Source organism: Myxine glutinosa, chromosome 2 (genome assembly GCF_964187855.1).
Source record: "Myxine glutinosa chromosome 2, kmMyxGlut1.1, whole genome shotgun sequence".
NCBI lineage: Eukaryota > Metazoa > Chordata > Myxini > Myxiniformes > Myxinidae > Myxine > Myxine glutinosa.
In genome coordinates this window covers 176,106,480-176,133,897 of record NC_136262.1, presented here as the reverse complement: position 1 = coordinate 176,133,897, position 27,418 = coordinate 176,106,480, and positions in this window count along the sequence as shown.

Sequence of the window (27,418 nt, the reverse complement as noted above, 5' to 3'; positions counted from 1 at the left end):
TATTGGAGAAAATAGGGGAATATTTACAAGCGGATATGGAGGCCAAAATTCCATATTCGCAACATTTGCACCCTTCTCTACCCTCGGGGCGTCCCGACCCGAATAAATTTTTACCTACTTTAGTGTGGCACGCAATGTAGTTCCCTCTACTATTAACTCTACCCTGAGTGCGACAGTTTTACAGATATTCACAAATGAGTAAATATGTCCCCCTGCGACGTTTGCACCCTTCTCCTCACAGAAACACACCCACAGGATAACCGAATCCGGAAAGAATTCTCAAACTAAACATACAGCCGGTAGGGAGCATTATTTACAGGATTACGCTGATATCTACACTACGATCCAGGGACCTGTCTTTGGAGAACACATGCAGATGTTATGCATAGAGAGAGCGCGCTTGCCAGCATCGATACACCAACCACGAGTGCTCTGTGGCCGACGGCCTTTAATAACGTGCAGAGCACCCTTTCCCAGCATCAAAAGCACCACCCCACCACCAATCGGTGCAGTCACCATTGTTCATTGGAATAAAAATAAATTCGACAACCCCTAACCCTGCAGGTGTCTCTTGCTCTTCTTGTGGTGCACTTGGTGTTAACTAACAGTGGTTCACCTTTATGGCATAGGTGCCACGTTGACCCATAGGTCCATCAACGGGTGGTGCTTGGCCGCAAACGAACTGCGGTCCATTGTGGGTGGCCACAAACATTGCGGTCCATATGGTGTACCGATCCAGGCAGCTGAACAGCGAAAGTGCAGGCCCACAACTGCGCAGCCAGCACCTCTCTCTCCTCTCTCTCTACCCCAAAGCCAGATCCTCGGAGGTGGGAGACAAAAGAAGCAGACAAGTGAGTAAGGTGGTAAGGGCGCAAAAGTGCACGCAATGTAAGATGATGCACACTGGGGGCACATGGGAACCAGGTGAGACAGGTACGTTCCTATCGTACGCCCCCCCCCCCCCACCAGGTAACCTACATGGCCCCTCCCTTACCCCTTACTGTATCCACACAACACAACACTACCCATAAACATCTACTTTACAAATCAACAAACATCCCTACTGTCTTCCCCGTTTCCTCCCATAAACCAAATTCGTCTTCTCTCCCTCCTAACCAATCAAATTTGCCATTTCCAACTCTCATCAAAATTTGCCATCTCCAACTCAACATCAAAATTTGCCATCACCAATTCATCATCACTCCCTCCTAGGAGGGGGAGATGGAATCACCCCAATGTCTCATCCACGTCGTGATGCGTCTCACAAATCCACACAGCGATTCATCTCCTGCAACAAAACAAAGAAAACACAGGTGTGGAGTCATCATCATCACCACAGGTAAGTGGCTGCGTATGGTGCGACAGGTTCATCAATCCTAACTATTTCCTAAATGACTTTAACAACTTTACACTACCCGGGGTCTTTCTCCGGCCAAACCATTGGCCCTCTTACACTATGGGTTCTAAAAAACCAATTCCCATTGGCCAAACTATGGTGCTCTTCAATTTGGGGTCTCACTCCCCCGATTCATCTCCCGGTGCCCTCGTACAATTTCTGGGCTGCGACGTGTACCTCTCCCAGTGGTCTACCCACCTGCACACCTCCACCACTGCAGTTGCCTCCGAGCTTACCTGCTCCTTATCCTAAACCTAACTACCAGGGGAAGGCCCTCTGGCACTCTCCCCACTCGGTGCCCTCCTGGCACTGGGCTACCCGGGTCCATCCTCCGGATCCTCGGGCCCCATCCACAACTACCGGCTCCCAGAGCCCACCTGCGGCCTCACCTGGCCGACATCCTCACAGTGGTGGAGTGCCCAACCAACTACACACACTAACAGGCTACACGCCCAGCCATTTCCACAACACTAATGCACCCATTCACAACACCATTCTGCAACCGCACCACAGATGCCAATATCCAACCACAATTTACCTATGCCCTCTACCTAACACTTACACTACCCGCCCCGGGTATCCATGATGGGGGTCCACTCTTCCCCCATTCACACCTTCACACCATGCACACCACTCCGTACCACTTACTCCAACTCTCTCCACACACCTGTACTTGCACACCTGTGCTCTCACACCTGGTGCCACCTGCACCCTTCTCTCCCCCAAGCGCATTCGCGCTGATCTACAACACTCACTACTCACACACTGCTCCACACACCTGTCCAGTTGCACACCTGTGCAATCACACCTGTTCAATTCTCACACACACGGCATCATCTCAGCTAACTACTCCCTTCTGAAACTTGCGCTTCCCAGCCGTCCCTTTAAACTATTGCGCTCCCACCGTCATTATCATCCACACTAATCTACCTGCGTCCCCACTACAGGTATCAGTCACTAACTAATCTTAACGTACCTACTGTCATCTTCTAGGGCCCTATCAATATAACCTAACCCACCCCGGGCTAGTTTTCACTGCCATACACCCCATAAACTATTGCTCCTTTGCCCCCCCCTGTGAGGGATGGTGGATTTGCATCCCACCACATCGGGGGTCTCTCACTACCAATTTTGCACATTCAAATTTCAACAAATCAAAAAAAATTGCCAATCCTACTCATCATCTGCCAATCACTACTGCCAATCCTTTGCCAATCATCAAATTTTGTTTTTCTCCAATTTTGGGTCCAAAACACTAACCTCATCACCCAGTCGACTCACTAATACCTCTCGGTGCGCCAATCCCTGTCCCAAAGCCCGGCTTCGTAAAGCCAAGCAATGGATGCTGGTTTTTTGTGCTCGCGGCTGGGTGCGTCCGGGCATTTGTGCAGGGAAGGAGGTTTACCCGGCCCGAGATCCCACGCACCTTCTCGGCACGGAGGAACCATCCAATGTCCCGATCTCGACCTGCCGGAATTCCTCAACAAAAAGTGGTCGCCATGACGACTCTTTCTATCGGGCCGCCCGCTCCGCCTAGTGGAGCACGGACGTTCAAAGCGAGGCCCAGCGTGGATCGCGCACGGCGGTCCTTTCGAACCCGCCGTGGCTCGGATCCCCGCTGGTTCTCGCGGCACGCGAAACCCGGCACGCACCGAGGGCCCGCTTCGGCTAAAAGTCGACCTAACCTTTAACCCGGTCACCGTCGATGCTTCACCTGCTTGCTTACACCCCGCAGCCCGTTCCTTGCTCACACCTCCAGCCGTTTCCATGCTCCTTGTACCGTTCCTTACACACCCAGGCACACCCATTCCACTCACAGCCTTGGTCACACACCTGACCACCGAACACTTTGGCACACATTCGTTGGTAGCACACCTCACCAAAACACCGCTTCGCGCCCCCTCCTCTGTCACCTCCTCTGTGACAATCACAGGTGTGCTCTCATTCGCACACCCAACCACGTGCCTCACCACCAACTCCAGCGTGCATTCCCACTCACGCTCTACCATTCCAGGTGTGCATCCTTCCATCCCAGGTGTACATCCTCGCTCACCTGTCACAACTAACTCACGCTCCATGTCACTCTCACTACTTTCACCTCCATTCCTGACAGCGCACTCACCCTTACTCTTGACAGCGCACTCTTTCCCCATGCACCTGTCCGTCACACACCTTCCTCGCGCACACTCTCCCGTCACACCCTCTGTAACACTCACCACAGGTGTGCATTCTTCCTTACTTTTGACAGCGCACTCTTTCCCCATGCACCCGTCCGTCACACACCTTTCTCGCGCACACTCTCCCGTTTCGCACACCAGACCTGTCGCACACTTCACCAACGGCCTCTCACGAACACCCGGGTCTATCTCGACCCCCAAGCTTCTTAAATCCCCTGGCGCATCATACGCACGACCATATTGGTCACCACTTACACCGGGTCCTCTTCCTCTTCGCTTCTCCTCCATCACCTGCGAATCCCTCATCCGGTTAATGAGCACATCATCACGATCCAAACACAGACTTTGGACCAATTCTTTTATCTCCTCTTTTATCTCTTTCTTATCCCCTCTCCGTCGCTTCTTAATTTCGCTCATCCCTTCTTCCACTTCTTCTAATTTGTGCTTCACCTCTTTTATTCCCCGGTACGTCTCCTCAAGCTCATCCTCTAAGGCTACCTTGACCGTTTCCATGTGCGTCCTCACCTGCCGGTCCTTCGTCTCCATAACCTCTATCACCTCGTCCAGCCTCGTTGTCAGTCCCTCACGTACCATCTGACATTCCCTCTTTGTCGCTATCAAGTCGTTTTTTATGTCGTTTTGTGTCGCTTTTAACCCTCCTAATACCGCAGTGTTCCTTTGAACCTGCTCCGTTAGTTCTTTTTGTCCCTCCGTCAGCTGTTCCACCTCCTGCGTCAGGACCTCTATGCCCCCCTGTAACTTTACAGTCCCCTTTCTCACCTCCTTCTCCATGTGCTCCTCACAGTGCCTCACCTCCTCGCGCACTCCTCCGACCTCCTCACTCACTCCTCTTCTGATCTCCTCTCCCATCACTTGCATCTCCTGCCCAGATGCCACCCTCATCTGCTCCATTTCCTCCCTGTGAGCATCCAGTTTGGTTTCTACCCCCATTCTGACCCCCTTTATCTGCTGCTCCATTTGTTTAACTTCCCTTTCCGCTTGGTCCCTCATGTCCCTCAATTTGCCTTCCATACTGTTTTCTAACCCCTCTAACCCATTTTTCACTCCCTCTATCTGATTCTCCTGGGCAGCCATTCTATTTTCTACCCCCATTAACCCATTTTTCACTTCTTTTATCCCGTTGTCTAACCCCTCAAAATTATTGTCTAACTTCCCAAATTTCTTGTCTAACTCCTCAAAATTATTGTCTAACTTCCCAAATTTCTTGTCTAACTCCTCAAAATTATTGTCTAACTTCCCAAATTTCTTGTCTAATCCCTTAAAATTATTGTCTAACCCCTCACCGGTACCCCTCATTTGGCCCTCTAATCGCCCACTATCAACCCTCATTTGCTCACTCTGAGCATCCATCCGGTTCCCCATTACCCCCATTTGGCCCTCCAATCGCTCACCCTGAGCATCCATCCGGTTCCCCAACCGCTCACCCAATCGCTCAATTTGGCTCCCCATACTCATCTGTACAGCTGCCTGTAGCTGCGCAATGAGGGCCTGTATGTCAATCGGCTGCATGTTAAAGCCCGTTGATACAGCGGGCTCGGCTACCGCGCGCTCTTGCGAGGCGCCATTTTGCGTGCCTGCTACCCTCGCTGTTTCGCTCTCCTCATGTCCCTCATGTCCCTCAATTTGGTCCTGGACCGACCCTGCTTCACTCTCCCCCTACTGGACCCCAGCCGTCTTGATCCGCCATAGCGCGACTTGCAAAATTCGAGTTTCGTAAAACAAATCCAAATTTTTTTTTTTTTCGTTATAATTTCGGCGAGCGCAGTAACCGCGGGACCGCGCTCCGAATCGATTCGGTCGAGCGCCGTACGCGCTCCGAACCGATTTTCCCTCCCAAAATTTGGGCCTAACTAATTTAGTCCCGGGTCCGAATCTCACTCCTCGACACCAATTGTTACAGACGTGGCTTAGATGTTGGTTTACCGAGCGGTTTTGGGATGACCACGTCTGCACAAGATTATACTCGATATTATACCCGAACGTTTAGTCGCGCGATGCTAGGTCAATGAAGGAACAGACACACGGCTGGGATTAATATTGACAGACACCAGGGATACGGTTCTCAAGACCTCCGGAGGAGATTATATTCGTTACGGAAAAGGTTAGATTACAGGGGCTAGAGGTACAACATAGAAAGACAAGCACTTAGACACACTCTTATATTAACCCCGGACAGACGACAGGTAAACGGGACAACGGCTGACTCACACGGGGTTTGATGGCTAGGAAAGGCAGATAGCGATGGCTCAAGGTGCACTCTTGGCTCAAAGCAGGGTACAGTCCGGTCCAAAGATGCGGGGAGGTCACCGCGCTCGGAGGGGACGTTCTTTCTCAGGCGGGTTCTCTTCCTCTCAGCGATCGCAGGCAACGTTCTTTCTCCAGCTGGGGGCGCATCTGTCTCACATCCGGCGCGGGGCCGCGTATATCCGGCGGGGAGTGACACGCCCTCGGCTCGTTAGCGCCGCCCCAGATGGAATCGGCACGTTGCTTCTCATTGGGTGCGTGCGGGGGGGTTTACCAGGCTCCGCCCTTGACGAGGAGCTGACAAGGAGCCCCTTCGTGGTAACCCCGTGGAGCGCGTGGTCAATGGCGCTAATCGAGCCGGTGTGAGGACGCATCCTCCCCCGCTCCGCCGCCATCTCCTCTGTTGTTGTTGTAATTGTTGGGGAAGAAGATGGAAGGAGGTATGGGAAAGGTCCTAAACTCACTACTGATGCCATATAATCACATTCTGGTGCAACGAAGAGTCATAATTAATGGAAACGAGGCCTTAACTGACATAGACTAAGAATAACTAGGAAGATGTCCGAAAGTTGTCTACGTGTGGTGCGGTGGACCTGGGCACGACATTTAATGGGGGAATAAGGGGAAGGTCGGCTCTACTGATTGTTATTTACATGCAATGGGACTAGGGAATGGGGGATTGGGGAAAGTTGGGGAGTATTGGAGAAAATAGGGGAATATTTACAAGCGGATATGGAGGCCAAATTCCATATTCGCAACAATATATATATATATAAATATATATATATATTCAGTTCTCCAGCCTATTAGCGCACGTAATGACGTCACCGTCATGTACGTACGCTTAAGCCTGTCAAGCTCTCAGAAGAACCATCCGACAGAGCATAATTTTGATCTTAGTTCAGATATTGTCATAAGTGTAGGTAAAACTCACAGTTACTGACCTGGTTTCGCCCTGTTGGGGCTCATCAGGGCAACACAGTGAGATCCTACATACACTTATGACTGAAAACCTTTCGGTTATATACCAGTTATTATGCGATTTCATACCATCATGCCATTATCGCTCGCATTAAGGCACAGCGATAGCTGAATGGGATACCTTAATGGCGGTTCACCACTGATGGTATGAATTCACATAATAACTGATATATATATATATATATATAATAATAATAATAATAATGCATTTATTTTATATAGCGCTTTTCAGGAAGCCCAAAGACGCTTTGACAGAGTGCAAAACATAATGCATAGCAAAACATAAAAACAATTGCAAAAAAAGAAGAATCAATAGGGAAATATTCAAAGCACAAAGGAGGGAGAAGGAGAGGAGATAGTCAGGGGTTAGATGCTGTGGGTTAAATGTTGAATGCAGTGTTGAACAGGTGGGTCTTGAGTGATGTTTTGAATGTGGTGAGTGAGGAGGAGTCTCTGATGGTGTGAGGTAGCGAGTTCCAGAGGGTGGGAGCAGCGATGGAGAAGGCCCTGTCCCCCCAGGATCTAAATTTGGTCCGGATGGGGGGGGGGGGGGTCAGGAGGTTGGTACCAGCAGAGCGGAGGTTGCGGGTGGGAGTGTGTCTGGAGAGGAGGTCAGCCAGGTAGGATGGGGCCAGGTTATGGAGGGCTTTGTAGGTCAAGAGGAGGATTTTGTACTGGATTCTCTGGGAGATGGGGAGCCAGTGAAGCTTGTAAAGGACGGGGGTGATGTGGTCACGGGTCCGGGAATGGGTGAGTAGACGGGCAGCGGAGTTCTGAATGTATTGGAGTTTATTGGTGATTGTTGAGGGTGAACCATAAAGGAGGCTATTGCAGTAGTCCAGACGGGAAGTGATGAAGGCGTGGATGAGGGTTTCTGCAGCCACGGAGGAGAGGGATGGACGGAGACGGGCGATGTTTTTCAGGTGAAAGAGGGCTGGCTTTGTGATCTGTTTAGTGTATTTGTCGAAGGAGAGGGTTTGGTCAAAGATGATGCCAAGATTCCGGATGTGAGGGGAGGTGGATACTGGGAAACCGTCGATGTTGAGGGCAAAGTTATGGGTGGACTTGGTGAGCGTTTTTGGGCCAATGATGATTATTTCAGATTTATCACAGTTAAGTTTGAGGAAGTTGATTTGAAGCCAGGATTTTATTTCAGTGATGCAGTTTGTCAGGATAGAGTGGGTGGCGGTGGAGATGGACTTGGTGGAGATGAAAAGCTGGATGTCATCGGCGAAGCAGTGGAATTGGAGACCATGACGGCGGATTAAGTGACCGAGGGGGGACAGGTAAAGGATGAAGAGGAGGGGGCCAAGAACTGAACCTTGGGGGACACCTTGGGGGAGGGGAGCAGTAGGGGATTTGCAGTTATTGATGGAGATGAACTGACGTCTGTCAGAGAGGTATGATTTAATCCAAGAGAGGGCAGTGCCGGTAATGTTAAAGGTGGTTTCAAGTCGGGTGAGGAGGATGGTGTGATCGATGGTGTCAAAGGCGGCGCTGAGGTCGAGGAGGATGAGAATGTTGAGGTTGCCAGCGTCAGAGGAGAGGAGAAGGTCGTTAGTGATTTTGAGGAGAGCAGTTTCAGTACTGTGGTTGGAGCGGAATCCGGATTGGAATGTTTCATACAGGTTATTGGCAGAGAGGTGATGTTTGAGTTGAGTGGCTACAGCGCGTTCCAAAACCTTTGACAGAAAGGGTAGGTTGGAGATGGGTCTGAAGTTATTTAGGGTGTCAGGGTTTAGTCCAGGTTTTTTCAGAATGAGGGTAACAGCAGCAATTTTGAGGGATGGTGGGACGATGCCTGTAGACAGGGAGGAGTTTATTGTTGCAATGATAAGTGGAGAGAGAGCAGGAAGGGAGGCCTTGACAAAGCTGGAGGGGATGGGGTCAAGAGTGCAGGTGGCAGTTTTCATTCCGATGAGGAGTTCAGAGAGGTCAGTAGGGGAGACTGGGGAGAATTGAGACAGGGGATGGCAGGATAAGGGGGGGCAGGTGGTTTGAGGGGGAGCGGGTGCGGCGGTGGTCAAGCTGTTGTAGATGTTTTCAATTTTGCGTTGGAAGAATGAAAGGAAGGAGATGCAGTTGTCTATTGTGAATGACTGGGTGGTGGTGTTCAGGGGGCTGAGGAGTTTGTTTATTGTAGAGAAGAGTGCTTTTGGGTTTCCGGAGCCAGAGTGGATAATTTGAGAGTAGTAGGCGGAGCGGGCGCGGGAGAGGGCATCTTTATAGTGTTGTATGTGGTCCTTGTAGGCCTGGGAGTGAACTGTGAGACCTGTTTTATTGCGGAGTCTTTCAAGTTGGCGAGCACGAGTTTTCATCAGGCGGAGTTCAGGGGTAAACCAGGGAGCAGAATGGGTGAAAGAAACTGTTTTGGTTTTTATAGGCACAAGTTGGTCAAGGCAGGAGGAGAGAGTGTGGTTGTAGTAGTCAGTGAGGTCAGAAGGGGTGTGGAGGTCAACGAAGGGAGAAGTGGACATTTTTTCAGAGAGGGTCGATGAGAATGAGGTAGGTGAAAGAGCGTTTAGCTTATGGAAGTTGATAGTGCGATAATGCCTTGGTGCTGGGGTGGGGATGTTGATGGTCAGAGTGATGGCTAGGTGGTCAGAGAGAGTGAGGTCGGAGCCAGAGAGATGGTGCAAAATTAGTCCAGTAGAGCAGACAAGGTCCAAAATGTGACCACGGTTATGGGTAGGAAAGTTGACATGTTGAGTGAGGTTAAAGCAGGTGAGTAAATCAGTGAAGTCAGTGGTTAGCATGGAGTCAGTGGAGTCCATGTGGATATTGAAATCACCAAGGAGGAGGATTGAGGGGGAGAGGGAACATAGCTGGGTCAGAAAGTAGGAGAAGTCAGACAGGAATGATGGGTGTGGTTTGGGAGGGCGGTAGACAACAGCCATGACTGACTGTGTGTGACCAGAGAGTTTAAAAGCCAGGTGTTCAAATGATGGAGCAGATGAGATGGAGATGAGGTTGGTCTTGATGTCTTGTCGGTGAATAACGGCAATTCCACCACCTCGGCCCTCCGAGCGTGGTTTATTGATGTAAGAATATCCATTGGGTGTGGTGAGGTTGAGCGTGTAGTAGTCCAGTGGTTGTTGCCAGGTCTCAGTGAGACAGAGAAAGTCCAGTTTATTTTCCAGGATGTAGTCGTTCAGGATGAGGCATTTGTTGTTGAGGGACCGGGTATTGAACAGGGTGAGCTTGATGTTGTTTTGTACGGCGGGTATGAATCCAGGTGATTTGGCCAGGGTTCGCAGACAGGAGGTGCGATTTTGTGCGTTGTTGTGACCAGGTGTGTTGGGACGATGAGTGGGAGTGCGCTGAGCCGACCAGAGGATGGGGATGGAGTGACCTGATTGTAAATAAACAAACTTACGACCGGAGCCACGGTGAATGTACCTGGGTCGACGCAGGAGTCCATTCGATTTGATTGCAGAGATGCATGATGGGGTGGAGTGGGTTTTAAGCAGGAGAAGCCTTGCGGCGGAGTACCGCAGAGCCATGCCAGCAGGAGCGAAGGGACGAGCACGAGGCCAAGGGTGAGGAGGCGAAACAATCGTCACAACCCACGCGAGTGGGCCCGAGGAAACAGCGAAGGAGCCGAGCAGGTGAAGCCAGGAGCAGAGCCGGGACCATGCAGAGGGCAGACAGGAGCGAAGAGACGAGCACGAGGCCAAGGTTGAGGAGGCAAAGCGGCAAATGCAGCGGCAAACGACCGCCGCCGCTAATCAAGATCACGGCGGCAAACCGCCACCACCGCCGCTGCAAACATTGGGCACAACCCACGAGAGTGAGCCCGAGGAAACAGCGAAGGAGCCGAGCAGGTGAAGCCAGGAGCAGCAGAGCAGAGCCAGAACCGTGCAGAGGGCAGACTCAATGGCCAAAAATCCGCCACGACCACCAGGAAAGCAAGATACGGACAATGGTCCATATATATATATATATATATATATATATATATATATATATATATATATATCTATATTATAATAGCCGTAGATGATTCTGTCTGTCTGTCTGTCTATCTGTTGGGTGTCTGTCCGGGGTGTGGCTTACTCGGTTTGCAGAGTAGCTCCACCCATAGCTCCACCCATTCTGGGAGTGGCTATAAACAAATATCCACCATTTTATTAACTCGCATAGCTTTGAGTCCTGTTTTGTAGGCCCGTGGTGTCTTGCTCTCCCCCAGTTTTATTTCAAATCAAATTCGATAAATCATTTCATTTTTCACAGTCGCTAACATAGTTTTAGACTCGGTTGAAAAAAAACGGGAAGAAAATCCGATGAAAGTTGCCGTTTATAGAACGAAATGAATTCTCAAAGGCCTGTAACTTCAAGGCCATTGAGTCTCTCTCACGCCTTTATCTCCAATCTAACTCACCATATGATTTCATTTTTATCGATGGTTTTACTTTTAGACTCGGTGTCAGCAATAATTGAGAACAATCCACACACGCGGGAAAATGCAGAGATATATTTTTTAAAATCGCGTCATGGTGTATCATACACCGCCCAACATGACACCGCCGGCAATGTGTCGATATATATTAAAAATTCGCTTTTGCTTTTCCGTTATGATATATTACTATTTCGTTTGATGATAGTCGTCACAAAAACGTCAACAATGATGCCGACATATATTTCTTCGTTTTTATTTCATTCAACATATTAGCCGGAAGTAAAATATGTTTCAGGAAATTACCGAGAGATATTTCTTCGTTTTTTTTATTAGTTATGTGCGCATACACTTTAAATAGGTTTATTTGAAATCTTTAATTTTCCACAAACATTCCACACACGCGGGAAAATGCAGAGATATATTTTTTAAAATCGCGTCATGGTGTATCATACACCGCCCAACATGACACCGACGGCAATGTGTCGATATCTATTTTAAATTCGATATATCATTTCATTTTTCACAGTCGCTAACATAGTTTTAGACTCGGTTGAAAAAAAACGAGAAGAAAATCCGATGAAAGTTGCCGTTTATAGAACGAAATGAATTCTCAAATGCCTGTAACTTCAAGGCCATTGAGTCTCTCTCACGCCTTTATCTCCAATCTAACTCACCATATGATTTCATTTTTATCGATGGTTTTAGAGTCGGTGTCAGCAATAATTGAGAACATTCCACACACGCGGGAAAATGCAGATATATTTTTTAAAATCGCGTCATGGTGTATCATACACCGCCTAACATGACACCGACGGCAACGTGTCGATACATATTAAAAATTCGATATATCATTTCATTTTTCACAGTCGCTAACATAGTTTTCGACTCGGTTGAAAAAAAACGGGAAGGAAATCCAATGAAAGTTGCCGTTTATAGAACGATATGAATTCTCAAACGCCTGTAACTTCAACTTCAAGGCCATTGAGTCTCTCTCACGCCTTTATCTCCAATCTAACTCACCATATGATTTCATTTTTATCGATGGTTTTGGACTCGGTGTCAGCAATAATTGAGAGCATTCCACACACGCGGGAAAATGCAGAGATATATTTTTAAAAATCGCGTCATGGTGTATCATACACCGCCCAACATGACACCGACGGCAACGTGTCGATATATATTAAAAATTCGCTTTTGCTTTTCCGTTAAGATATATTACTTTTTCGTTTGATGACAGTCGTCACAAAAACGTCAACAATGATGCCGACATATATTTCTTCGTTTTTATTTAATTCAACATTATTAGCCGGAAGTAAAATATGTTTCAGGAAATTACCGAGAGATATTTCTTCGTTTTTTAAAATTAGTTATGTGCGAATACACTTTAAATAGGTTTATTTGAAATCTTTAATTTTCCACAATATAATTTACTTGCCATTTATCATTTGATGATTACGAGACACATTCCTCTTGAGGATCGTGACAATTCATGCGCTGCGTGGAAACTTCTATTTCCAAAATGAATGAGACGATCGATGAAGAACGCAGACTTGAACAGGATGCAGCAAGAAAACGAATGAGACGGGCGAACGAGTCCATCGACGAACGTCAATGCAAACTTGCGGGGTCACCCGTGGGAATCCCACGGGCATGGATGTGTGTGACATTTCGACATATTGAGTTAGATGCTGCACATTCATTTTTACAAAATGGTTACTGGCAAGTCATCAGATCCAGAAATGGTGTAAAAACCACCGTTTAGAGGCCATTTTTCCCCGCAAAGCGGGGGTTGGCCTTTTCGGGGACCGTGGTAGTTGTTGTTTTTTTGTCCCCTTTTTGAAGCAATGTTTTACGGCCGGATGCCCTTCCTGACGCCAACCCTTTTTGCCGCCTTCAACGACAAACAGGGAATTACCAGTGAACTGGTACTCAATTAGCCGACCTCGGAAGGATGACAGGCTGAGTCAACCCCCCTGGCATTAATTCGGCGATCGACCGAGATTCGAACCCAGGATCCTAAGCCGGCACCCTAGCCGCTAGCCCAACACCAGAAATGGTGTCATGAACACAATTTATTTACGCACAAGCACAAAAGCAAGACGGGCCGATTTCCGATTCCGACGGGCCGACGGGCGAGACGGGCCGATTTCCGATTCCGACGGGCCGATTTGGAGCAAGAAAAAGAACGAGACGGGAGAAAAAGGAGAGAAACGAGACGGGGAAAGCCGATTGGAGAGGCGAGTGAGGCGCGATTGGAGAGGAGTGTGAGGCGCGATTGGAGAGGAGTGTGAGGCACGATTGGAGAGGAGTGTGAGGCGTGATTGGAGAGGAGTGTGAGGCACGATTGGAGAGGAGTGATTGGAGGGGAGTGTGAGGCACGATTGGAGAGGAGTGTGAGGCACGATTGGAGAGGAGTGTGAGGCGCGATTGGAGAGGAGTGTGAGGCGCGATTGGAGAGGAGTGTGAGGCGCGATTGGAGAGGCGTGTGAAGGATTGCAGAGGAGAGGAGTGTGAGGGATTGGAGAGGTGAGGGATTGGAAAGGAGAGGGATGTGAGGGTTTGGAGAGGAGAGGAGTGCTAGGTGGAGAGAGGAGAGTGTCAGGTGGAGACAGGAGAGTGTCAGGTGGAGACAGGAGAGTGTCAGGTGGAGAGGAGTGAGGGGTCACATATTATGTGAAATAACTAAATTCACACCATTTCTGGATCTGATGACTTGCCAGTAACCATTTTGTAAAAATGAATGTGCAGCATATAACTCAATATGTCGAAATGTCACACACATCCATGCCCGTGGGATTCCCACGGGTGACCCCGCTAGTATATATATATACAGCATAATAACTGATATATATATATATATATATATATATATATATATATATATGTCTATATATATATATATATATATATATATATATATGTCTATATATATATATATATATATATATATATATATATATATATATATATATATATATATATATATATATATATATATATATATATATATATATATATATATACACAAAGAATTAAGTTAAGCACCCCCCCCGTTTTTTTACAACCTCGCACATTACAAGTTTGTTGTCGTCAAAACAGTGTAATATACCCATGATATTGCTATATTTTCTGGAGAAGTGATATTATGGTCACATAAAAACATAACAATCATGCCGTTTTCAATATTTTATTCTGAATAAATTAAGGTGAATTTTTTTGGGAATTTTAGGCATATTTTCACCTCAATTTAAGTATGGAGCTATAGGTCCATCACGGACAGTGTGGATGACGTTTATGTTTTCTAACGTACAGTCATTGTTCTGAGAAGACCTCTAGCGATCTTTGCGTCAATAACGTGTGTAGGACCCACGTGATCGGATCACTGACTCAACCCTACGTCTCATAGACCCTGTAAGCCGTCGTATGCGTTGCTGTGGCAGGTTGTTCCATTCCCGATGTAATGCACGTTCCAATTCATCCAGATTGGCTATTGGAGGGACCATCTTCGCAATTTGTCGTCCCAACATGTCCCAAACGTGCTCGAGGGGGTTCAACCTGCCACAGCAACGCATACGACGGCTTACAGGGTCTATGAGACGTAGGGTTGAGTCAGTGATCCGATCACGTGGGTCCTACACACGTTATTGACGCAAAGATCGCTAGAGGTCTTCTCAGAACAATGACTGTACGTTAGAAAACATAAACGTCATCCACACTGTCCGTGATGGACCTATAGCTCCATACTTAAATTGAGGTGAAAATATGCCTAAAATTCCCAAAAAAATTCACCTTAAATTATTCAGAATAAAATATTGAAAACGGCATGATTGTTATGTTTTTATGTGACCATAATATCACTTCTCCAGAAAATATAGCAATATCATGGGTATATTACACTGTTTTGACGACAACAAACTTGTAATGTGCGAGGTTGTAAAAAAACGGGGGGGGGGGTGCTTAACTTAATTCTTTGTGTATATATATATATATATAATATATATTATCAGTTATTATGCGAATTCATACCTTCAGTGGTGAACCGCCATAAAGGTATCCCATTCAGCGATCGCTGTGCCTTAATGTCTATTATTGCCAGGCGTTGCAAAAAATGTTTACAGAAAGGCCAGCCATACAATCTAATGAGTGTTTTTGTGTTTCAGATTGCATGAACATGGGTGCCAAACCTCAGCTAACGCCAGAAAAAAACAGGCAAATTGTAAAGACAGGCATCGAGGACAGACGATTTTTACGCACTACAGGCTTCAGCACTTGGCAGTCCCGTTCTGTGAGCTTGTGTGGCCTACTCCATTGTGGCTGAGCTATTGTTGCACCCAGACGCTTCAACTTCACAATAACAGCACTTACAGTTGACCGGGGCAGCTCTAGAAGGGCAGAAATTTGACAAACTGACTTGTTGGAAAGGTGGCATTCTATGACAGTGCCACGTTGAAAGTCACCGAGCTCTTCAGTATGGCCCATTCTACTGCCAATATTTGTCTCTGGAGATGGCATGGCTGTGTGCTTGATTTATATATACCTGTCAGCAGTAGGTGTGGTTGTAACAGCCAAATCCACTAATTAGAAGGGGTGTCTGCATACTTTTGGTCATGTAGTGTATATCTTTGGTCAGAGTTTTGTTCACATCTTATGTTCATCTTGTACATTAAACAGTAAAATATCAAAAAAATGTTGGGTGTACCTGAACTTTTGACTGGTAGTGTGTGTGTGTGTGTGTATGTGTGTATATACGTATATATATATTGTTACGTGTTCCTCCCCAACCCCCTGGTCACGATGTACCCCCGAGCCCCGAGAGGAGCCCCGGCAGAAAAAATGTGTTACTCCGTGTCAAAATCAATCGTGAAACCACACCAATGATTATAAACGACCAAATATTGTATTAAAAATCACACAGGAAAAACGATACAACCAATGGCAATCAAAAGTACACTCAATACATTTTATGATGGTACCATCAGCTAAAGTAAGATAACTCACTACGCTCCAAGTGAGTGAAAAAGGAACACTCCTCAATGTCTCTATAACTCAAAGGTGATCCCCTCCAGCGAGTGTCAGAGCGAGATCGAATCGAGACCCGCACCCCGTTGATGCTGACGAGGCGTAAGTGTAGGCAAAGCGTAGCAAGTCACGTGGTCCAAAACCAAAGGCAACCTCGATGTGCACGTTCACAGTTCAATCAGCGAACCGCAGCGTATTCTTCAAACGCAGCGTTTGCGCACACACATCCCCGACAGACGACAGGATGGTGAGAAAAGCTGACGCATAGCAAAAACCTTTTTCGGTGAACGAATCGCGAGGATCAAAATGGCCGATGGCTCTTACTTGAGACGAAGCAACCCGGCGAGGAATCTTCAGAATCTCCACGCCTAAACCTGACTACGCAGGTTTCTCAATCCTCCAGCGATAACATCTATAGCAGGAAATTCCTTTCAAGGAAACTCAAAGTTCACTCGCGACTTTCGTTCGATAACGCTCGCTACGGAGCTGGAAGCCACGCGTCTTGTCCGACTTCACTCGCCACGCCTTCTCTCTTCTTCTTCCTCTTCCTCCTCCTCGGCGTCGTCCGGTTCCGGTTTAATTTAAAACATTAATTATCTTTACCTTTTGAAAACAGTTCATAAACAATAAACCTTTGGAAGACAATAATAGTACATAGAATCAGAAATATTTCAAGTGGAGGAAAACCCCAACAACGGAAGCGACGAATCCGTAACAATATCTATCTATCTATCTATCTATCTATCTATCTATATATATATATATATATATATATATATATATATATATATATATATATATATTGTTACTGATCGCGGTTTAGATGTTACTTTGCCGAGCGAAGGCTCCGCGACCGAACAGTTGTTCCCCGACTCACCCGATTCACCCAGAACTTTGGCCGTATCGCACCGCAGCTGCCCAATCTGGAAAACTCTAAAACGACGAAATGCAAAGAGGAAAAGGAATAAAACGAGAAGACGGACAGAAGAGTAATTGGATTTAATGTACACACAAGCAAAAAGAAAGCAGTCACGTTTATTTACAACACATAAGACGCAGGTGACACAGTGCAAATACTAGCTTATACCGACTTAATTAACCCAGGGACAGAACAAACAAAACAAACTCACGTACACAAGAAGGGTGGAAAGGCAGGAGGTGGATGGCTGGAGGGAGAGGAAGGTCCAAGGGGGTCCTGCAGCACGATCGGCGCGTTTAGCAGCCGCCGTTCCTTCACGGCCTTGCTCAAAACCGCCGTCCAGGCCCCAAGTGGCTGTTGGGTGTTGTTGCTGCTGTGGCCTCCGCTGCTTTCCCAGGACTTGTCTGACTCGTCTGGTCCAAACCCTCAACTCTTTCTTGGTCCACTCACTCCTCACCACCGACTCCTCACCGTAACCAACGCAACCACTGACCACCAACGCAACCACTGACTCTTCACCACCGACTCTCCCAACGCAACCAACGCAACCACTGACCACTGACTCCTCACCACCGACTCCTCACCACCGACTTCAGCTCAACGCAACCAACGCAACCACTGACCACCACGCAACCACTGACTCTTCACCACCGACTCTCCCAACGCAACCAACGCAACCACTGACCACTGACTCCCCACCACCGACTCCTCACCACCGACTTCAGCTCAACGCAACCAACGCAACCACTGACCACCACAACGCTTCTTGCGCGCGTGCCTTTATAGCGCCTCCAGCGATCAAGCCGCCGGCCTTCAGGACACGCCCATCGGTGTGCTCACCTCGGCCCTGGTTGGTCACGCGACCCTCTGGCTCCGCCCTTGATGACGACGGGCAGGCACGCCCCTCTTCCCCGACCCGAGCACATGTTCAATGGTGGTTTTGGAGGGGATGTAATTGGCAATCGAGGCTTGGCAATGACGAGAGGGGATGTAAAAGGAAATGGAGATTTTGGGGATGGGAATGAAAGGGGATCTATTCTCTTTCACTGGTGCAATGGAGTACTTCAATTAATGGGAGACACAGCCTTACCCTAAAACACAGAATAAGAGATAACTATCAAACAGGGGTATTCTATTATTTGGCTGACGTGTATGCTTGTGGACTAATTATGGGATGCCCTTTCACCTTTACACAGCTCCGGAGGCAGGGGGGCGCAGAATAAACAATAATAACAATTCACACAATCAAAAAAAATATACAGTTCTCATATCCGCAACAATATATATATATATATATATATATATATATATATATATATATATATATATATATATATATATATATATATATATATATATATATATATTGTTATGAATTTGGTAATGCAACATCTAGAGCTAGGTAGATCTGAATAGGTAGGTATTCGGCTGTCGTGACAGGGACTCTACATGTAATAAGTTATTGATGTTCAGGCGGTTGTCGGGGTAAGATGTATGAGTGTGGATCTACCTGGAGATTCGAGTGTTAAATAGTGAGGGATTAAAGGTAACGCCCCTGTGAGTATCACCTAGTAATCAAACCTTTGTCCTTTATGGCACTGCAAACCACATAAACATTAGTTAGGTCCTTAGCGCAACATTAAATAATCCCCTTTCCCTGACAAGGACTTCGTATTAAATTGGCAGGAAAACAGGTCAAAAACACCGCCATAATTGGCCGCCACCGTGTACACCTCAAAAGGCCTACAAACCTGGCCGGCACGTGTTATGCCAGGACCGCGGGGTCACGGACGGGAGATGTCAGGAGTCGCATGCCGCAGAGGGCGTGACCTGGGCGAGTTGGGAGGCTTTGATTGGCTGAGGAGTGCGCCAATGTGACGTCATCGGCCACCAATATAGGCGACGGTCGGACGCCATTTCAACACACACGGACACACACGTCGATGAGCGATCAAGTCGGAAGTTCGAGTGGAGTCCAGAGTTGAGAGAGTTGAGTCGCAGAGTTCGTTGTTACAGTTCCGTACCAGAGTTCGTGGCAGTTGGCACAGGACACGGTTCGTTGCACAGTTCGTCGGAGTTGGCACAGGACACGGTTCGTTGAACATTCGTGACCACAGCTCGTTGCAGTTGGCAGTTGGCACTTGGTTTTGGTTGCTTCGTGCAGCCCTGCGGTGGACCGTTGGAGCAAAGGAGCTCGTGGTGTGTGTGGGCCGTTGGACCGACGAGGCCTGGTGGCGCTTGGAGGCGGACGCAGAGGGCCGTGGAACTTGGAGCGAGGTGTGCGATCGGGCCGAAAGGAGCGGTGTTGGACGGCAGCCACAAAGACGACGAAAGACCAGATAAGCCCGAATCCGCATACATTTTGAACGACGTGACGTGTTCTTTTCGTAATTAATCTCCCTCGTTTTGTGTTTGATATCAGTCGTGTGGGGACGTCCCGATTTAGTTATTAGTATTACCGGCGCGTGTTTTTTTCACTGTTATTACTTTTCAATAATAAATCCTTATATTATTTTCTGTACATATTTGAACGCAGTTTCCTGGGTGTTTCATTTTAATAGATAAGGCTGTGGAGCTCGTTGCGTCTGGCCTCCCGCGCGTTTAACTTTGTGTTGAGCTTGAATCCGCCATTGAGTTTTCGCCTCGGGAGTGTAAAGTCTCGCAATCGGTCATCCGTGTTACCCTACGGTGTTCACCAAGGGTAGTCACGCGACAAGTGGTGTCAGGAGTGGGATTTGAACCCGTCGGACAAATTTTTTGTCCGCGGCGAGACATCGACACGGTCGGACAAATTTTTTTGTCCGCGGGGAGACATCGACACGGTCGGGCGTACATTGCGCCCGACGTTCGAACGCAAAATTTTTATAGTCGAGGCGGAGAAATTTAATAATCAATCGGGCAAACGGAGCGCGATATCGTGTCTTCGTCAAATTTAAATTGTTTCAGGAATTATTAAAATAAATACGCGCGCGGGAAACAATCTTCCGGAAAGCGGATGTCGGAAATTGATGAGATGGAAGTACGCAGCGAGGCCTCCGTCAGCGTCGGGAGTGAGCCGGAAATAGGGGAATTAGATGTGGAGGTGAGCCTTGGAACCTCCCTCGTCCCGAGCACCAACTTATCCCCCTCCCCCACCGGGGAGTCGGGAGTAGTAGGAACGGCCCCGACAACCGACCAGATGTTGGGTCAATTGCTTCGAAAAATGGAAGGGATGGAAAAGAACAGTGAGCGATTGGGAAAGCAGATGGGAGACATGAACGCACAGAGTGAGCAAGCCAGTCGGGAATTGAATGAACAAATGAAGTCACAGGGGAAGGAATGGAGGGAAGGAATGAAGGGAATGAGTGATCGATTGGAGGGACACATTGAAGGAATGGGAAATAAAATTGATGGGTTAAAAGGGGAACTGAATGCCCAGAGTGATAAAATTGAAGGATTAAAGGAGGGATTGAAAGAACAAATCGAAGGGATGGACAGCAAAATCGATGGATTGGAGGGAAAAATGGAGGTGATGAATGAACAAATGAATGAACAAGGGAATGAAATAAAGGAAAGGAATGAACAATTGGAAGGAAAAATTGGGGAAATGGCACAGCAGCTGGGGGAACGAATTGATGGCATAGAAGGGAGAGTGCAAAACCAAATTACGGACAGACTGGGGAAATTTGAGGGTAAAGTAGAAACTCAAATGGGGGCACAGGAGAAGCCAAAGGTGGCAAAAATTGAATCGGAACGGGGGGAAGCTAGATTGGGAACAGGAGAGAGTACGGCCCATGCAGATGTGCACGGGGCTCAGGAGCCGGGAATGGCAAAATTGGGAATTGCACAGGGAATGGCAATTGAAGTAAATGGGGAGACCGCAGGTCCACAGGTGGATGGGGAATGTCCACAGGTGGATGGGGAATGTCCACAGGTGGATGGGGAATGTGTACAGGTAGAGGGGGAATGCCTGCAGGTAAACGTGGAGAGTCCACAGGTGAGCGGGGAAGGAAATTTGGAATGTGAGAGTTGTAATGGGGAATGTTTCCCACATTCTGGCCTGGTTGTTTATCGGGACCGTGTGGATGTCACAACACCCCAACCGGGGGATGAATTTGGAATTGTGCAGCACCAGGGCGGTGGTGCGGAGCAAGAGGGGGTAGAGTTTTTGGGGGTCCGTGCAATGGAGCCGGACCAGGTATTTATTGGGGATATTGATCAAAGCCTGGCGGGGCCAGGAATGATTTGTAATGATGAGGATGATTTGATCCAGCGGCTGGAGACCTGTGACAGTCCCATGGAGGTAGAGCTTGTTCAGGCCCAAAGGAGCCTGGGTGAAGAGGTGAGTTGGTCCGAGGAGGTGGTTGGAATGACCGAGGGGACGCTCACTGTACACTGCTATTTGGAAACAGAGGCTCCAAAATTGGACAACCAGTTGGGGGAGTGTGTTGGCTCCGGGCTGGATTTGGATCTTGGAGGATCGGGAGATAGAGCTTCTGGAGATTTGGTCCCTGTAGGGAATTTGGATCAACTGCAGGGAGGGGCAGAACAACCGGTGGTAGAGGTTGTTCCCTGCAGCTGCGGTTTGGCAGTGGGAATGAAAATTTGTAAAATAAAATTTAAAATAAAATTACAATGGGAACTTGATTTGGAGCAGCCATGGTTGGGATTGGTCCCCGGGCTGCGGGATTTGGACATGGAGAGGTCATGGGTGATGGCCTCGGGCAAAAGTTGCCCCTTTCAAAATTTGGGTATGCCGGCCAGCTGGGGGGCTGTGATGGCGAGATTTGGACGTGGGGTCCAGCCTTGGGTGTCGAGGTACGACCTGGGTCCCACGGGGGGTCTGGTGGAGTGTGGCGTCCCTTGTCCGTCGGGGCGCCGTCCGAGCTGGTGGCTCGGGCCGGCAGGGTCACCGGACCCTGGTGGGGGTTAAGACCTCCAGGGAGGTCCGAGGTGGTTTCTCAAGCCTGGAATGGCAAATATTGAGGACCACTAGGGGGAGGTGTTGTGGGTCGCGCTTTGGTGGTGGCACTGCGGACGGCCAACTTGGGACTGATGTGGTGACCACCCGGGCATGCGGCCTGGCACTCTCCTCCAGGGACTCTGGGACAACCAGCATGTGGTGACCTGGCATGGTGGTTGGTCTATGGACGCGGGTCAAACCGAATGGACAGGGATGGAGATAGCCTGCCGGACAACCATTGGGGCATCTGTGGAACGTGATGGTGTGAGTGACCTTCCACAGATGCTCCGTTGTGATTTATGGACTCTCGGGTTGGGAAGAGAGCCATGGGGATGTGAATCGGGAGATGTGTAACGACGAGCCGAGCATATGGGCCATGCTCGGCTGGCATGTGTATGGCAAAGCATCCTTCTTTGGTGAGGTGAGTGAAATGTGACAAATGGTTGGCATGGGTAATCTGTGGGTTAGATGCAAATTTAAGGGTGGATTGTGAAATGCCATGGTGGACACTGTATAGTGACGCCATTATTGATCCAGGTGTGTAGACCAAAGTGTTGGAGGCTGTGATGAAATTAATAGGGTAGCAAGACACAGCTTTCAACTGGTTGCGGGGGCAACTGTGCTGATATTTGGGACGCGGGATGATGGGGATGTAGTTGTGTAGCCTGAGGGTCAACGTGGTGCTGTGCGTGTCCGAGGTGTGTGGACCATGTCTTCTGGGTGGGTCTCCTGGTGGAGCATGGCTGTTGACTGGACCTTGGTGTGGTCAAGTGTGGGTGAGCACTGGGGGGCTGCAGTTCTGTAGTCGGACTGGGGGATGATGGGGAGGTGCAGGGGACGTGGCTGTAGGGATGCCACGCACTGCGACCGTGCCCCCCAGGGCCGAGGTTGTGTGTGCGGTAGTGTGTGTTTTGGCAGCAAGTGCTCACCACATTGGCCAGCTGGGGCTGCTGCAGCTGTGTTCCTCGCAGGGGGGGCCGAAGGATGGATGGTGGGTCGCACCCTTATGGACACTCATGGGCCATGTTGGCGTTTTGACTGCTCACCTTGTCCCGGTGACCCTTGCACGGTAGAGGTGCAGAGCTGTCGTGGCCACAGGTAGTTGTGTAGTGATGATCACCGTTGGATGCGGATCCACATACCTGCCAGTGTAGTGGGGACGAAAGAGAAATTTGGAAGTATTTGGTAGGCCCAATGTGAAATTTTGGGATTGTGAAGGGTGGATGACACTCTTGGACCTGACCAACCTGCAACTACCTGCACTTGAGGTGAGTGTTTTGAGGAGTACTGTCCCAGGCTTCAGGATTTGCTTTGGGAAATTGGGGACATTTGGAGTTGGGAGGTGAGAGCGAGTGATGACATGGCCGGTGAGGGGATGGAATGGGAGCCACAGTGTCTTGTGGGTGGCGTATGTTTTTGTATTGTGGTTAGGTGTTTTGATGTGGTCGTGAGAGTGGAACCTGGAGAGTGAGTGATGATTATTGGAGATAATGAGGGGCGATAAATTGTGCTTTTTGGAAATGTGCTAATGGAAAGGTGTAAGGATTTAATGATTCGAACTGTGAATGGGATTTCACATTGGCAGGCCATGGCAAGCCTTGTAACACCTTTTACACCATCTATGAATTGTACTGAATTGTGCTGAGTTGTGTGGAGAATTGAATGGCAGCGGGGGAGGAAGTGTGTTTTGGGGACCATGGGTGGGGAAGGTGTGTGTGTCCGCAGGTACAGAGCAAGCTCTGAGGAGCGATGCCTGCGGGCCCCCCTCTGCGGCAATTACCCCTGGCAGCCGGTGGTAACTGGAAATTGGAGCTCGTCGGTGGAGGGTCTGGTTGGGCGCCGCGGGGTGAGGAAGTCCCCCGGTGACCCGTGTTGCTGCGCGAAAGCAGGAGGCAAAGGAGCCTGGTGTGTGTGGAGACCCTCACCGGCGAGGTAACGGCGGAAAGGGGCTGTTGGGCTGTCACGGGGCCAAGAGGTAAAGGGGGGGGGGGGGCAAGGAATTTGTAAGTCGGTTGACTTGTTTTTGGGACTGCGGGCACCACAGCCTGATGCGCCCCCACCATCTTTTTGTGCGGTACCTCCCCGCTGCCTAGTTGAGGAATGCACACACACGTGAATGACATCAATGCCATGGTCCTGCAGGGGGGGTGTATTGAAGAAGAACCTTATTGATTTTTGAAATGCCTTGATGACCTATGGAATGAGAATGAGTGGTTAAGGGGTCTGTGTAGCATGAATGTGGGCGAAATCCACCGAGCCGTGTCACTCACCTGTAACATCTGGACAGGGCCCAAGGAAATTTAGGGGGATGCATTGGGGATGGCCCCGCAGGTAAGGTTGAGTCTTGTGGCATCCACCGGGGGACGCGGTCTGTAGACCGGGGTATGTACAAAGGTTAGAGTTTTGAGTTTTGGAAAGATGGTTAAGTTTTGTGGTTAAGTTAGTGTTGTGTGTTGTTGTTTCCTCCCTCCACAGGAACAACGAAGAAGATGTACATACTTGCATGATGGTTAAGGGGTTCAGCATGTTAAGGAAGTGTAGGTAGGTAGTCCGACTCACTTCCCACAGCCCTTCCTGATTTATTTCATAGGTTAATTAAGTGTGTGACAGTAAGTGTTAAGGCTGGAATGGTAGCCCTGCGGTGAACCTTGCAGGAGCTACGGTTCCAGGGGGGGGGCTGTGTTATGAATTTGGTAATGCAACATCTAGAGCTAGGTAGATCTGAATAGGTAGGTATTCGGCTGTCGTGACAGGGACTCTACATGTAATAAGTTATTGATGTTCAGGCGGTTGTCGGGGTAAGATGTATGAGTGTGGATCTACCTGGAGATTCGAGTGTTAAATAGTGAGGGATTAAAGGTAACGCCCCTGTGAGTATCACCTAGTAATCAAACCTTTGTCCTTTATGGCACTGCAAACCACATAAACATTAGTTAGGTCCTTAGCGCAACATTAAATAATCCCCTTTCCCTGACAAGGACTTCGTATTAAATTGGCAGGAAAACAGGTCAAAAACACCGCCATAATTGGCCGCCACCGTGTACACCTCAAAAGGCCTACAAACCTGGCCGGCACGTGTTATGCCAGGACCGCGGGGTCACGGACGGGAGATGTCAGGAGTCGCATGCCGCAGAGGGCGTGACCTGGGCGAGTTGGGAGGCTTTGATTGGCTGAGGAGTGCGCCAATGTGACGTCATCGGCCACCAATATAGGCGACGGTCGGACGCCATTTCAACACACACGGACACACACGTCGATGAGCGATCAAGTCGGAAGTTCGAGTGGAGTCCAGAGTTGAGAGAGTTGAGTCGCAGAGTTCGTTGTTACAGTTCCGTACCAGAGTTCGTGGCAGTTGGCACAGGACACGGTTCGTTGCACAGTTCGTCGGAGTTGGCACAGGACACGGTTCGTTGAACATTCGTGACCACAGCTCGTTGCAGTTGGCAGTTGGCACTTGGTTTTGGTTGCTTCGTGCAGCCCTGCGGTGGACCGTTGGAGCAAAGGAGCTCGTGGTGTGTGTGGGCCGTTGGACCGACGAGGCCTGGTGGCGCTTGGAGGCGGACGCAGAGGGCCGTGGAACTTGGAGCGAGGTGTGCGATCGGGCCGAAAGGAGCGGTGTTGGACGGCAGCCACAAAGACGACGAAAGACCAGATAAGCCCGAATCCGCATACATTTTGAACGACGTGACGTGTTCTTTTCGTAATTAATCTCCCTCGTTTTGTGTTTGATATCAGTCGTGTGGGGACGTCCCGATTTAGTTATTAGTATTACCGGCGCGTGTTTTTTTCACTGTTATTACTTTTCAATAATAAATCCTTATATTATTTTCTGTACATATTTGAACGCAGTTTCCTGGGTGTTTCATTTTAATAGATAAGGCTGTGGAGCTCGTTGCGTCTGGCCTCCCGCGCGTTTAACTTTGTGTTGAGCTTGAATCCGCCATTGAGTTTTCGCCTCGGGAGTGTAAAGTCTCGCAATCGGTCATCCGTGTTACCCTACGGTGTTCACCAAGGTCGCAATCGGTCATCCGTGTTACCCTACGGTGTTCACCAAGGGTAGTCACGCGACAATATATATATATATATACATATATACATATATATATACATACATATATATATGTATATATATATATATATATATATATATATATATATATATACATATATATAATATATACATATATATATGTATATATATATATATATATATATATATATATATGTATATATATATATATATATATATATATATATATACAGTATATATATATATATATATATATATATACAGTATATATATTGTTACGGATACGGAGGACGGCTCTCCCGTTAGCAAGGGGTGATTAGCCCCTTGTCCTGTTAAGCTGGCCGTCTCCCCGTTCCTGGCACTTGTAACGCTCTCCCGCGGGATGGAACGGATCAGGGTTATGGGTCCAGGGTTTATCCCGAATACCTTTATCCGTCCCTCCGCAGACTAGGGAGACAAGTACCGTTCGAACCCCGGTTTTAGATGTTATTTGCCGAGCGGTGTTAGCAACCCGATGTTCGAGCCATTACCAAAGACTAACCCAATTCTCAAACGTTGGCCAAATCGCGCCACGTGCACTCAATATGGAAACCTCTAAAGTGACCGAAAGAGCATGAAGTAGTAAAGACAAAGTAGGGAATAACAAGATTTATTACTATTTATACACACTAAGCAGAAAGGAAAAGAAAGATGATTTATAAGGCAATGGAAGGAGCAGGAGACATAGTGCAATGATTAGCTTATATATGGCAGTCTTAATTAATACCCCAAGACAACATGAAAGACGGACGAACAATCACACTTACACGGGGAAATGATGGCAGGAATCACTGGAGGGAGGAGAAGGTCCAAGCCGATGGCAGGGCAGGAAGGTCCGGGCAATTCCACACCGTCGAGGTCCACGTTCCGTGCTCGAAGCGAACAGCAGCTGGCAGCTCCGCGTCTCCACAACCAGCAATAGGGCCTAGAGGGTCTCGGCGTATTGCTGCAGTATCAGCACCCCCTCACGTCTCGTTCTCTCTTGGCTGCTTTAGCTGGATCGCGCATCTGCCGCACCTCTCTCTCAATCTTCTCCGGACCTCTCAATCTTTTCTCAGGACTCTGTGACTTCTCCAGGACCTCAATCTTCTCCAAAAAGCCCTATAGAAACCCGCGTGTGTCCTTTTATAACATGCTTTTTTGGGTTTCTTACCCGCGTGCGTTGTAAACGCCCCTCGGTCAGCTCGCCTCGGCCTTGATTGGTCGCGAGGGCTACCGATCCCGCCCCTCTTGATGACGCGTTGGCAAAGC